Source organism: Neovison vison, chromosome 10 (genome assembly GCF_020171115.1).
Source record: "Neovison vison isolate M4711 chromosome 10, ASM_NN_V1, whole genome shotgun sequence".
NCBI classification, from domain to species: Eukaryota; Metazoa; Chordata; class Mammalia; order Carnivora; family Mustelidae; genus Neogale; species Neogale vison.
The window spans coordinates 14,436,116-14,451,451 of record NC_058100.1 but is presented as its reverse complement, the minus strand read 5'-3'; the positions used below and the strand labels follow the sequence as shown (position 1 = coordinate 14,451,451).

The window sequence follows — 15,336 nt, the reverse complement described above, 5'->3', positions numbered from 1 at the left end:
CAGTCTAAGAGAACCCACACTGGAGATAGAAATTTTACTCATACTTGCAGAAAACTGTGGCTGGTAGACACAGCCCAATACTCCTTTCGAGGACAGCCTTATCAAGATTTGATGTCAAGTTCAGAAGAGGCCTGCGCTCTGCCTGTTTAGCAGAATTCATAAAACTGTAGAGCCCCTCATGAAAATAATTCCTCCCAGGAGAAGGAAGAGAGAGACTTCTGAGTTTAATTTTGTGTTGTTAGGAACTGCAAATTTAGGAATCAGCTCCCAGTATTTCCCTCCAAATACACAAGCAGTTTTTCCTGGAAATATTAAAGTAGGAAAGAATATTCTTCAATTTCTGGAAATAAGCACAAAATAGCAAAATAATAATAAAATATAAGAAAGAAACCCGCATGTAGTTACTGGGTTTTTGCACAGGCTATATAACTAATTACATGTATCTATGGGCACCAGTTCTTGAGCAGAATTTGTTGAAGACTCTAATTAGCCTCTCTTCTGCCTTCTGCTTGAATTGCAAGAGCCTCTTCAAATATTTTTTTAGGCCTTGCCTTAAAATACATATATATATATGAAATATTGGCACCCTCTGCCCCCCCCTTTCTGAAAGGCAAGGGCTTCACCAAAAGCCACTTTAACCGTACCTATACTACAACATTGGAACCTTCAGAAAAAGATTTGCCTTCTATTTTCCTCTTTAATTCAAAAGTAATTGCCCATCACTAGAACTCAGAGTTTAAAACGAGTTCTCTGAAAAACTCAAAAAAAAAAAAAAAAAGAAGAAGAAGAAGAAATTAATTCTAACCCTTACCTTTGGCACCTTATAAGACTTTTGGCCATGACTTACCTGTATAAATAGAAAGAACTAATTTACAACAGAAATGCCCATGGGCGACCGTGTACTAGCTAATGAAGTGTTCAGCTTTTGCATGATTAACCAGCTGGTGGGGGTAGTGTAAAAAGCAGAGAACATAAAATAATAAGAAAAATGGATTAGCAGCCCTCTTTTAAAGTAGTCCATGAAAAATTCCTTTTTTTAGCCTGGCTAGCTCAGAAACTGACTGTAAGGGATGATCAACTTGAATGAGTCACCAGGAAACTGAGCAGGTCCCATGGCAGCTGTTTGTGTCTTCAAAATTCACTCCACGGGGAGGGTCAGGGAAGAGAAGAAAAGACATCAGACTGCTTCCAAACCGACCAGCTTACACAACAGGTCCTGCCACTTGTCATTAAGTTAATTTTCTAATATATTGCGAAACACGTTACATAAAGTTGAAAACTATGACTGGGCTTTCTGTCCATTCAATTTTCTCTCTGGAGCACTCTGCTAGACCACACTTGGCTTTAACTACCGCCAGACCAATTCATTAAGAAAAAAGGGTATAGTCTTGAGCCAGAATATTTATACACTTGACTCAGAAACAATCTATTCTAAGGGACATTTCCCCAAGCTAAATGCACTACAGGGTTTTCCTATTCATAAAATTCTTTAGCTGGGCTGTAACTCCCTTAAGTGGAGAGAAAAGGAGTCAGGTCCAAAAAAGAAAAATGCACACTGACCAAAAAGAAAGAAAATGCCCGAATAAAGGCAGGGGTTTGGGCTACTTATAAAGCAACGAAAGTTCTCTTCCATTTACTCTGATTACACTACCAATATTTACTCAGCTTACTCCTTCCTTTAGCACGAGGGGCAACCATTTGTCAGGCAAAGAAAAGAGAACCACCAGTACTGAGTATCCTTTCCATCACAGCAGACGCCAGCCCCCAGATCCCACACTTTGTCTAGGAGGCTGCCTGGGTTCAAGAAGCAATCAGATGGTCCAGAGGCGGGATGCCATGAAGATACAAACACACACAAGCATGGGCCCATGTATTCTTATCTTTCCTGTCTGTTCAGGAGATCAAAACACAGGTCTCCCCTTCCCTTCCCTTCCTCTATGGCCATAGACACCACCCTTTTTCCCAGCCAGACCTCTCCCATGTTTGCCACAGACCAGAAATGGCACCTAACACTGGGCTCTGCATAGGTAAACACATCACCGTGACCGGAATATCAACCATTTTCCTGATGACTCCCAGGCACAGGGTCATTAATGGCAACTTTAGAGAACTGAGAGACCTTACAGTGGGGGGTGGGGGTGGGAGGCCCCTGGCATGTCCAGAAACCCGAGTTCTGGTATCAGATCTGCTGCTAAACTAGCTGTGTGATCCTGGGCCAACTACTTAGCCTTTCTGAGCCTCGGCTCCCTCACTTACAAAATTAAGTGTGAAACTAGATGATCTCTAAGCCATCTTCTGGTTCTAAGATCTTTTTTTGTTTGTTTTGTTTGTTCTTTTGTTTTGTTTTGTTTTGTGTCTGTGTTCATTGAGGTGATAAAGGACTAAAGGAGAAGGGCTGCAGATTTGTCACATTATACGTTATAAAGATGCCCCAGCATTGTGCCATCCAATATGGTGGCCCCCGGCCATGTATATGCAGCCATTACAAACTCGAAATGTGGCTAGTCTGGATTTCTAGGATTTAGGATCCAAAAATGCAAACTATCTCACTAATAATTTTTGTACGAGTTACATGTTAAAAAGGTAATATTTAAGACATACTGGGTAAAATCAAATGCATTATTAAACCTCAATTTACCTTAACTCTTTATTTTTTTAACGATTCTACTAGAAAATTTAAAACTAAAAAAAAAAAAAATCACTTGCATTATATTTCTGTTGGACAGCAATGCTCTACAGGGGAGTTTGGCTCAGAGGCCAAATCTGGCCCACAGCCTATTTTTATATACCCTGAAAGCTAAACAGAGTTTTTCATTTTCAAAGAGTTGTTTTTTAAAAAAGAGAGAGACCATGTAATAGAGACTATGTGTGGCCAGCAAAGGCTAAAATATTTACTAACTTGCCCTTTATAGAGAAAGTCTGCCGACCTGGCCTCACTGCTGTCCTTGCAATACTCTGGTCTTAAATGCGGTGCCAAAAACATTATGCTTGGACAGAATTCCCCCACCAATCTCCATATTTCCACCATGTCCTAAATGTGGTGGAGAAACCATGAGGAAAATTCTAGAAGTTGGAAAGGATAGTCCAGACTTGTCAGTTTCCCCCTTAAGATAGCTGAGCATGAAGAAATTTAGCTTCCAAGGAAAAATGTGACAACTTTATCCTAATAATATAGCTTTTTTTTTTTTTTTTTTGGCCAAATTCGGTGTGACCAAGCACCACCGTTTGCCCAGGACTAAGAGGTGTCCTGGAGTTCAGAGTATTCCTCCATGCTAATGTGCAAAATATCAGGACCATCCTGGGCAAACCAGGAAAAGTCAGTCACTTTAAATTTTACCAATGAAAACTATGCTATGCTATCATGTTACATTAAAAAAAAAAAAGGCAACGCCTACCCCATGTTTTTCAAGAGACATACCTTCTTCAACAAAGCTGCACCCTGAATTTTTGTCTCTGCTACTTTCATTCTCTTTTAATTACAGAAAATTAAATTTTCAGTAAGCCCTCCATTAACCATTCAGTTCTTTCATTTTATGATCTTGAATTAAATCTCTTATCCTCACCAGACCACGTTTTCCTCTATAAAATATCTTGAGCGGATGGTGAATTTTTTTTTTCCCAGTGACCTCTGTTGGAGGATAAAACAGCAGACTTCGAGAACCTTGAGGGAAATGAGGATTCCCAATTCAGGATTCCTGTTCAATTCAGGACCACTGGACAACCACTGTCAACAGTATGGAATTTTTTAAGTATTTCAAACTATTTAACACTATAATCACTTGAGCTGGAGATAAATTAGAACCCAACAAGGTTCGATTTCCAAAGAAAAGGGTATAGAAATGATACTGCAAACCCAGAAAAGTTCTCTTTCCCATACACATGACCACAAATGGTGATATTTTATTATTACTTATTTGACTATTTGGGGGTGATTATTTTCACAATAATGGATGAAAGGGTCGTGCATATCACTTTCACAAACAAATGAAACTTCAGAATGGAATCCCATTCCCCCCAATGGCCTGGAAATGCTCTCATTGTTTAGGAGAAGACGGTGTCATTCATTGCATATTAAACATACACTCTCTCTGTTTCATTGGGGATGCTCTATTGTGCAATAATTGGTCCCCATTGTTACATGCACAATTTGGCTGCTCAGATATAAAAGTAAAACCTCTTAAATAGCTATCTTCACTGATAGCCTTAGGCACAGACTGTCCCCCGTGGCCAGGAGCCCGCAGCAACCCATGACTAAGGCTTTGGCAGAGAGGGGTGGATGAAAAAGGGGTGCCCCTGTAATCTTTGATTTATATTAGAAAAAGCACCCCCTGAAACCTCATTAGCAATACTGAGTGCTGCCTCTGGTCCCCAGCGAGGACCTTCTGCCCAGAGTGCAGCCTGGTAGGGGAGGGGCCGGGAGCAGCCCACGCACCCAGAACGGGAGGGAGATGGGATAAGAGAAGTGTTCCTGCCGGATCTTAGCCATCCCCCCCACAGGAGCACCTGTCCTTCTCCATGCAGCGCCTCCCCCCAAGTCCCATGTGACACCCGTGCTCCATCCAGCCCCTTCCAAACCCGCGATCCCAGGCACCGTTCCCCCACAGAGCTACGGGTGTCCTCCCAGCCCTTCGAGCCCAGACAGTCTCTGAATATGGAGTTCACTCCCATTTCTCCCATATTACTGAAATCCTCCCTTTCCAACTCTGAAATCCTTTTATGTCAAAGTCCAACTTTGAATTTTTTTCTTTTATTGTTTCCATACATATCTTTTTGAAATGTCTTTGTTCCCCTTGGTCTGTCTCAAACCGTGCCACTCCTGACTCTGAAGTTCTGATCGGCCCGAGGGGACTTTTCTCCACAATCCAGCTTAGTCCTGTGAACCACCGGGGGGCCTGGCACATGCAGGAAGCATCACACCGGCCACAGAGCAATTAAACACATTGTCCCACCGTCTGGGTGCTGACATCTGAACGGCTAGGACAACTGCAGCTTCCCCCGAGACAAAAGCCAACTTGCTCCCACAAAACCTTCTAACGCAGGTGGACAAGGGTGGGAGACAGCCCAAGGCACAGGAGCAAGGAGTCAGCCCTTTCCTCGTCTCAGGTGGCGTTCGGGGCTCTATGGCACAACAGCAGGCTCACCGCGTGCTTCCTGGGACTCAACAACAGGGGGGAGCTGTTGGCCAGCAATCCAGAATGAACAGCCCACTGTAGACAAGAGCATGAAGAATGGGGATTCCCTGCGCTATATGGAAAAAATGGGAAATAATGTCTTCTATCTACACATTACTTTGGTTTTTTAAAAATTCTTTTATTTAAATTCAGTTTGCTAACATATACTGTATTATTAGTTTCAGGGGTAGAATTCAGTGATTCATCAGTTGCCAAGGCATACGATGTTCATAACATCACGTGCCCTCCTTAATGCCCATCGCCCGGTTACCCCATCCCCCCACCTGCCTCCCCTCCAGCAACCCTGCTTGTTTCCTACACTTAAGCATCTCTTACAGTTTGCCTCCCTCTCTATTTTCATCTGAGTTTATTTTCCTTTCCCTTCTCCTGTGTTAAGTTACTTTGTTTTTTAAACACATTGAAAGTATCTGAGAAGGTTTTTTAATTCAACGCCAGATTCTCCTTGTCAAAGGGAGGACCATACAGAGCAGGTTAATCCTGAGTTCAAATCCCCGGGGTGCGACTTTGGCCAGCTCACTGACCGTGCCTGGGTCTCAAACTCGCCACTCTTCAAGTGAGACTAGTCATATCTACTTCATTAGGATTGCCTGAACAATTAATGGGTGATATATAAAAAGCGTTTCATGCACCTGAAACAAAGACGAGGTTGTATGTCAATTATATCTCAGTTTTTAAAATGATATTTAGCAAAATGCTAATGCACTTCTAAAATAATGAATGGCTACTGTCGTTACTACTGGTCTGGGCAGGTGGATAAGGGCAGCTGAGGAATGGGGCCAGGCTTACTTGGTGCCCATCCAGAAGCAGGCCTGTCAATGGTCTTCAGACAGTTTTCTCCACAAGGCCAGACCCTTCGATGATCTCCGGTCACAGAACCGAGATATACAGAGAAGAACACTCACTGGGGCCTGCCATATTTAACAGGATGTTCAGGTTTAACACAAAAGTTAAAAACTTGACTGAAGTCAAAACTCAGGTGACTGTGTGAAAAAAATGGAAGCTGGAGGCAGAGCTATTCCGAAGAAAGACTAAAGTACTTCTTAGAATTTAAAGGAGACCAGAAAGTCTCCCTAGAAGGCGCCGTCACACTGGAGGCTCTGCCCCAAGGGCCACACCCCATGATTAATAGTATCTGACAGGAAGTCAACCAGTCAGCATCACGGGATTTCCTCTTCCACGGCCACCCTGCTCTTTGTTAGCTCTCTACAGGGGAGAGCTAAGTTGAGCTAAGTTGAATCCTAGCTCGAAAACACAGACCACTAGAGAAGACTTCTCCTCCAAGGTCAAAGAAATCACTCCCAGGCCGCCTGCCTCTGGGCTGCAGGCTCAGCATGTTGGGTAGAACCGGGCAAGGCATTGACAAGCGCCTCCAAGCCCCTGACTCTGCCTCCCAGTGACAAAGAGTTCCCTCTCCCTTTTACATCTGGTCTCCTGAGAGTCATCGAGAACACCCAGATGGGGGAGAGATTTAACAGGCCCCCTTCACCTTTTTTAAGGGTGTTTTCAGGACTCTACATGTTTTGTTTTGTTTTGCTTCTGATTTACCTAAATCTAGTATGAGTTCTCTTTCAAAGCCTTTACACACACGAGCTTTACCCTATCGATTTCACAAATTTTTAAATGTGTTCTCACTCGGCAACCTGGTACATTCCGTTCCTGCACCATGAACATAAGCTCCCAGAATCCGAAGACTACCTCTTTATTTTTCTTTTTACTTTTTAGCCCTGTCTCAGTGCCTCCCGAATAGGAATATTCTCTAACCAGTGATCGACATGACTGTACCAACTCTCTCTGAATCCCTGTAGCCTGGGCTCAATGGGAACTTAAACTACAGATAAACCACACACACACACACACACACACACACACACACACACAAAACACAAAACACAACACTCACAGGAGAGGAGGGAAGAGAGAGAGAGAGAGAGAGGATGACAGGAGCTACTAGTTTAATTTTAATATGGAGGGACATCTCCCACAACACATATATTTGGCTTCCCATTCTTGGCCTCTATTTCATAAGAATTAAGACACTATTTTCCTTTAAAATTTCAGACTAGTGGTCTCAAAGTGAGTTATATAAGTAGCAACTGAATTGGACTGGTCATCGAAGAAGAAAGTCCCTGAACTGGTGGCTTCAAATTCTGTCTCTTCAGCAGGTTGGCTGAGAAAGTTCTGAAATCACCACCTTGTCTACGGTCTACGGTCTGATGAAGAAGAAAACTGAGAGGACACTGTGTTATCTCGATATTCCCTTTTTCTTCCTTTCCACATTCACCTGCCTTCCAACTGGAATTTTCTCATTCTTTTCAAATTATTCATCTTACTACTGTGGGATTTAATAAGTGGAGCTGTTGCTTTAGTTAACCTTTTATGGCGATGAGTTAACAATCAAAAACTTTCTTTTTTTTTTTTTTTTGGTCAACTGATGCAAGTCTTAGTTTTGAAATATTTCAGGATTTTTTCATCAACAATTAAGTTTTTTCCTTTCCTATGAAATATGTTCACAAGAATAGTAAACCTCTTACCTAAAAATAAATAAATAAATAAATAAATAACCTGAGATGGGATATCTGGGTGGCTCCGTCATTGGGTGTCTGCCTGAAGCTCAGGTCATGATCCCAGGGTTCTGGGATCGAGCCCTGAATCAGGCTCTGCCTCCCCAGCTCCCTCTCTCTCATTCTCTCTCTCTATCAAATAAATAAATAAAATCTTTTTAAAAAGTCCTGAAATGGTTTGTTTTGATGATGAGAAAAACTGTTAATTAGGGAGCTCAAGGTATTTCTCCAAGGGAACACACTATGAGCATGTATTTGGCTTGGGATTCAAACCAACCTAATTTGACTCTAGAATCTCCTCCCTACATCTGTGTGTTCACAGTTCACACTGTACACAGTGGTGCCCAATAGATGCTGTTGCCCATATTCCACTCAACCCAAAGGGAGGCTCAGAAACTTGCTAGGCTTAAAGGAAAGACGTACCAGATCAAATACTTTAATACTAAGCTCTATTTGTAGCTTCTGGCAATACATCCCACTGCCCTAGAGTATATTCAGATCCTCTGTTCTACACCGGGCATCCTCCACAGCAAGGATAATCTCCCATATTTGTTCATGCTCTCCCCCTCCATCCTGACTTTAAAAACTCTGCAGAGAGTAGATGCTCAGTAAAAGCAGGAAAATTTTCTCATTTTTTAATAAAAAAAAATGAAATCCCAAAGACCCAGGGATCTCTAGCTAAGAGGCCCCACAGTCAGAAATACTGAAAAAAGATCATAGCTGACACCACAGTTGGTGAAAGTAACAGCCTAGAGGCTGTGCCAACAGCCCTTTTCCCTCACTGAATCCCTCCATCATTCTTCTGATACAAGGCAGCAAATGCATTAAATCCTTTAAACATCCATTGCAAGTTTGTACATAAAGGTAGTACATTTTTAAGAATTGACAGAATGTCTACATACGAAATCACACGCATACACACACACTCATCGATATAGAACACGGTTCATGGCTCGAAAAGGATGAGATTCGGTAGAGACTTAAAATAGGCTTTTAATCTAATTGATCTCGGGTGTAATAGCAAAGAAGCTAGCTATGTCCAGATTAGATCTGAGAAGCAGATTTTTCCATCTTCCACACCTCTGGGAAAGATCAGTCTCCACGACAAGCCCAGCACTGAGAGCATTTGTTTAATGTTTCGACTTTGTTTCCTCCCGGGAACATGAAGTGGTCTCCAATAGTGGAAAGTAAACAGGCATCTGACTGTCACCCTCCCAGCTGGCGGACTCAAGTATCACAGCTCAGGCCCACACCTGCTTGGTTTCCTACAGAATCTCCACTTCAATTAGAATTAGATATTGGTCTGTGAGTCTGTGTTCTAATTTTACTTCTTATTTTAAATCTTGCTTTGGCATGCAATATCTTTTTTACATTCTTTGAAGGGAATAACTATGCTTGTCCCAAGAAATCATCAAGATTCTATTCAAAGCAATGCACCCAGTGGGTTCTCCACTGACATTTTATGATCTGGAATCAGCGAGAACAGGGCAGTGTTCTATCATTCGACTACCTGGCTGTCATCTTTTTGATGATCCCTGATAGCATTCCATTTCGGTCGGCAAGAAGCCATCACTTCACTAGGTGGGCTCATTCTAACCACAGATATGTATTTCTGCTTTGATAAAATGTAGAATTATTTATATTATGGATAGCTCTCCCTATTTGTTTTTCTTGAATCACTCAGCTATACAGTATGCTGAATGACATATAAATATAGAAATTATGGAAATAGAGAAAGCATTTTATCCAATGCAGATCCTGAGTTGCTAAAATTAGTTGCTAAAATTTCTCTCTGGGGTGTCATTTAAAATCTAACCTTGTCCCAAATAACTGACCACCAATTTCTTTGATTCCCAAGAAGGAGAGAGCCCTGCAGTGTGACGCAGGCCAGAGCATTTGCTGGATGGGCTGGAGGCATCCACCTGGGGGAGAAGTAAAGAAAACATTCACACACACACACACACACACACACACACGCACACACCTGATCACACACATACACGCACAAAGGCACACAGCCTACCCTGTGGCATCCAGGAGGAATAAGAAAACATACCAATGGAGGGACTGGCATCCCCTTTCACCCCCATTTTCTGTGCCAGCACAGCCCATTCCAAAATAGTAAACAGGAACTATTGATGCAGGTGTTTGTAAACAAGTAAGTTTGGAGAGGTTTCTAATTATAAGTTGTCACAGCTAAAATTAGAAACCTGGTCTATTCACCAAAAAACAACAACAACAACAAAAACCCAACAACAACAAAAGAAACAAACAAACAAACAAAAAACCTCTCCAAAAGGGTTTATTTAAATGAGAGCAGCCAGGAAGCAGGAAGCTCTGGTTGGCAAGGACTGATGAGCGCTGGTGACACAGCCACGTAACTGCTGTTTATCAACTCACCCCCTGGACTGCGAGGTATGCTTCCGAAGTTCCTAGCGAAGAAATCCACAACTTCCATCCATTGTCATGGTATGCCCCCACCTTCTCTAGACTCAGTTTCCTGATCTCTCCCCCTGCATCCTCAAAAATATCATCTCATAAATTCCTATTTCTCCTTCTGCTCCCAGCTCCAGTTCAAAGGCCATGCCAAACATTAAGGATTTCTTGGCATTCACAAGCATAGAAGCATAAAAGAACGCTCCATAATAATCTATGTATGGATGCTCAAGCCCCAGCATTCATTAGAAAACTCAGCAAAGAAGACACCTCATGCATCTCCAGGGCAATCACTGCACTTTCTACTCCTGGACACAGCAAAGTGGACACCCTCACTGGTTGCAGCTAACATGGGCCTCAAAAGCACTTTCCATAAATGGAAAGAAGGAAGCTGGGTTCCACTGCAGAGAGAGGAAGGCTCTCTCTCTTCCATTTACACAAACAATATAAAATCACCTGACTCCACCTGAAAAGTCTGTGTCATTTTCAAAACCTATCCATAATAAATGAATATTCCATAACTTATCTCTAGCTAACCAAAATTCTCAGCCATACTTCCTGAAGTCAAGTACATCACTGTTGACCCTTTCCAGGCTTAAGAGAGCCAATAAAGAATCTCGTGACAATGGCGTTCCTCCACACTTTTATTAAAGAGCCATTATCTTAAACCAGAGTTGTAAAGTTAGCTATTTTTGTCCTTATTTTCATCACTCTCATCTCCAGCCACCTTCTCAGGATAAAAGGCAGAAAAATTAGGTTTATTTGCACCCACATCCTGGCTCTTAAAAGCACATATAGATGGTAGTTTAAGTCGTATTTCTAGAGACAAAGTGCTAATGTTCTTTCTATAGACTGTGCCCATCTGGGAACGAGACAAAAACGAAGAACTCGATGTGGAGAGCTAGAGATCGACTGTAGAGGGCTGCAGAAAACAGGGATAATAACCTTTCCTGGATTTTCTCCACTTGCAGTACCAGCCCCAGTGGCGATCTTGTCCCTTCACTCACACTGTCACCCAGAGTTCTGAACCCCCACCACCACCACGACAAGAAACAGCCGCCAGATTTCAATTTCAACTTTCTCTCTTCAATTTCTAGAAAGGATACCAGGAACATTCACGCAGCCAAAGGCAAGAAAAAGGAGAAAGAAACCAACTACAGACCCTTTGACTATTACACCCTGGATAATCTTTCAGACAAGACTTAGTCAGTTCTCTGAATAAAAAAATCATCACCTCTCAGCAGAACTGGGTAGCAGACCTTGAAATGCAGACACTCGAGACATTTCCTTCCCCTCCACAGGATGACCAATAGATCCTTCTGAAATCATCCATCTGCTAACCACCTTCCCTTTGGCTGCATGGGAATCCCTACCCAGATTGGCTCCTGTGATTAGCCTCTTGAACACTAGCTCTACTGATACCTGAGGCTCTCTGGTTTACCTAAGTTTCTCAACCATGGGGCCCCTCCCACCGTCGGCATGCACCTGATTCTATTCATTAACTATAGAACTACCCTAGAAATATCTTGAAATGACTCCGTCTCATCCCACTCCAAGCTCGTTCTATACAAAATCATGTGGCCCCTTCTTGGATATCTTTAATCCACCTCTTAATTCGTTCCTAATATTATCCACACACTCACTACCCCAAACCTAACCCATACATCCCATATCCCTCATCTGACCTCCAGCTCATGTTACAGACCAGCCATAAGGTGCAAAAGAACTCCAGATCACTTATAAAGAGGCATACACTCATTGACTATAATTGACACATAAAATCCCAGGCCATTTTCATATTTTCTGACTGACACTTTAAAAAAAAAAACAAAAAACAACCCCAACTCCATGGGAAAATGGACTTCCTGCTGAAAGCCTCAGCAAAACAGCCACCAGGATAACTCACTGACACTGGGTTATTAAAATCCCTGACAGGTATTACCTAACATGTTGGAAAATTATTCAGGCACATGTGTACACATATATCTACCTTCTGTGTTTGTGTGCTCACACATACACACACATACACTCACACACATTTTTAGTAAGTACTCATTAAGCTATCTGAGATATTAAAACTAATCACGGCAGTTTTCCTTTAATGTTATCCTCAGCATAAAGAGAAATGAGCCCATTGTCATTTATTTCAAAATCATTCTTTATAAAAAATAGCTAATCTCCAAAAGCACACCTGGTTTATTGAAGTGAATACAAAGATGCAGCATATAGCCTTAATGTGCTCAGCTGGGAAAATATATTTTTTAAATGAGCATTTGTTAGGGCTTTATTTGCAAATGCAAAACTATCCAAGGCACTCTTTGTGCATGTAGGGATTTTTCATTTCAAAAACCACATTAATATAGGAGGATTCACATCAAACACTAACAGCAACAAAGAAAATTAACCCCTGCAGGACTGGAAAAAAAAAAAAAAAAACCACAGCCCAACAATAACATAATACCAGGTTAGAGGACATTCAAAACCCAGGAAAGTATTGACAAACCCTGAAGGGCCTCTAGTAGGCATTTTTAACATAACACTGTTCCAGCAAAACCTCCTGACTAATATATTTAGAGTGCAAGTTTCTACAAAGTTGACTCAGGTCTTAAAACTGGCAGAAAAGGGAGAAGTGCTAGGTTAAATATTAGAAAGAAAAGATCACCCATTAACCACACTTGGGAACTTCCAAAGGAAAGTAATGGCAAGTCTAGAGCTTTCCCTAGTCTTCTGAGATGGCCGGTCTCCATGAGGAGGCACGAGGTCGCCCCAGTTGCCAAGGAGGGGATATTGGAAGGCTTTCACAACAAGGCCATGTGGGAAGGAGAGTATGGCTCTTGGCCATGTTAGTTGGGTGTCTCCTAGATACGACGGCAGGTGTCATTTTTTTTTTCCATTTGATCAGGGAATGTAATACATCTTCAAAACAATTTTCACCCAACTGGCCAGAGATGTTAAAACCCAATCCTGAAAGAATCCCTTTGCTACTCTCCCTCAGAGGTATACTCTCCTATCCTGCTTTGATTCTTTTGAAATACAGAATTTTCACCCAGATGTCTTGGGTCTGTCTGACTTTTCACTTTTCTGTATTTAAAAATAAAATAAAAAATACACAGTTGGTATATATTGAGATGCTTTTCCATTAGTGACCTAAAGAAAAATAAAATAATTCTGCTGAATGGCAAGCTAAACACACAAGACTGGCATTTCCAGTGCTGGAAACAATAATGTTTATGGAGCTTGTCGTGATCTGAAAGGGTTAAGGCATGTCTTCACTAGAAGGAGTTATGTCAGGAGCCACTGACATCCTGTGCTGTGCATTCCTTTTCAAATCAAATCTAAAATTAGTGCTAACTTTTCCTACTTATATCCCAAGTGGATATTAGCATAATAATCAGAGGGTTTTTTTTTTTAACCTTTTAATTTTATATCCACATAGCATCCAGCACAGTAGCTAATATAAAAGGGATGATCAATACACGGGTTTTGAATCAACTGCATGAATCAACTTGCTGGCTCTAGATCAAGGAAGTCATGCTAGACAAGCACATGCACAATATGTTACTAACTCCTCGGGTTAAACCCTTCAATGACTCTCCATCACCCTCCTTTAAAAAAGTCCAAACACATTCTGCTTATTTAGCTCCTACCTACATTTCTAGCCTCATCACTCAGCAACATTTTTGCAAGTGTTGGGGGAATACAGTAACAACAGAAGTAAAATAGAATTTTGTAAGTAAAATCTTAAAACCAACACAAAATGGGATCAGAACAGAGAGATATGCAACATCATTGGAAAGAGACAAAATTAATCCCTAGTTGATAAGATTTGCTGTAAACTGACTGAATATATTAATTTATGTAAATGATGGCTGTGTCTTTCAAAGAGAAGGTAGAGTGGTGAACCATGGGATGTGGCATGGAGAAAGAGTATTAATCAATACACTTACTCATCATCTGGTTTCATTGGTAAGCCTTTGCCTACAGTGTGATGGTTACATCACATTATCTACCATTTGGTAAATCTAGTTATCACTCCTTTAATTTCCTACTTACCCACCAATCTTACAATTATGATGTGTGATTTCTTTAGAAATACTCATATTTAAGCTATACATGTGTACATTCTACTGACTACTCTCTACTTGAATGTCTCACAAAAACTTTAAATGCAGCATATCCAAAAGTGGTCTAGTACCCCCAACCAATTCTTTTTCCAATGTTCTATGTCTTAGCAAGTGGCATTGCCATCCATCCACACAAACCAGAAACCTTGAGATTCTCACATTTGATCAATTCACCTTATTTCAAGCACCAAGTACTATCAATCCTACCATCTAGATATTTTTCTAATTCATTTATTTCTCTCCATCTCTACTGTCATCACCCAAGTCCAAGTTATAAATATCTCTTAGGAGACCTTGTTCCTACTTTCACAGGGAGAGTATTTTGAAAATAATAAATCATAATCCTTCGCACCTATCCACTTCCACAGATGAGCATGAGGATAACTGTTCCAGTGGGAGAAGGACTTGGACATGACCAAGTAGAAAGCGCACACCTCTTAGCTTTGAGTCTCAAAGCTTTTTACATGACCTCTGTAGAGAAAAGACTCAAAAGTTAAGCCTTAAAGAGTGTAAGAAAGGGAATTCTCAATTCAAGATCTTTGGCTTGTATACTAGATTTTTGTGTTTGACTACAGGCCAAGAAAGAGAGAGTGAAGAAAATGCAACTCGGGAGAAAAAATCTAGCCGACCTTTCCAGCCCCGAGTATTGGGGAGGAAGACCAGAGGCAGAGACAGCAGTAGCAGAGACTATGAAATATGTCTTGACTCACTTCTCTGGAGTGAAGACCTGGAGCAGGTAGGTAATTAAAGAGTTGTTCTCCACTTCCTGTTTAGGACCATCTTGCCAGGTGCTCCCTAACTCCCAAACTGGAGCAACCCAGCAGAGTGTAAGTTGAGGGAAACAAGGGTAAGTGGAGAGGAAGACTGAGTCTAGTGACCTAGGTCCTTCGCCTTTAGTGTAGTATCGAAGTACAGAAGGGCTGGTGAAGTCTGGGGAGGGACACGGGCAGTTACAGATGGTGCTGGCTAGGGAGCCTACCAGGATCCAGGGCTGAGGGTTGGTGGGTACCATACTGGAGTCTA

At 41.6% G+C, this 15,336-nt stretch overlaps 1 protein-coding gene across 5 annotated transcripts in view; it reads right to left on the bottom strand.

Moving 5' to 3' along the window:
• ESRRG (estrogen related receptor gamma) overlaps window positions 1-15,336 on the bottom strand; it is a 622,952-nt gene that overhangs the window by 524,513 nt on the left and 83,103 nt on the right. Inside the window, exon 1 of one of the 5 annotated variants that reach the window (XM_044266834.1) lies at window positions 11,424-12,184. The exons of the other annotated variants lie outside the window; for them this stretch is intronic. The gene's annotated coding sequence lies outside the window, so the exon portion shown is untranslated. Of the gene's footprint in view, window positions 1-11,423; window positions 12,185-15,336 lie in introns of those variants that run through there. 5 annotated transcript variants of the gene reach the window in all.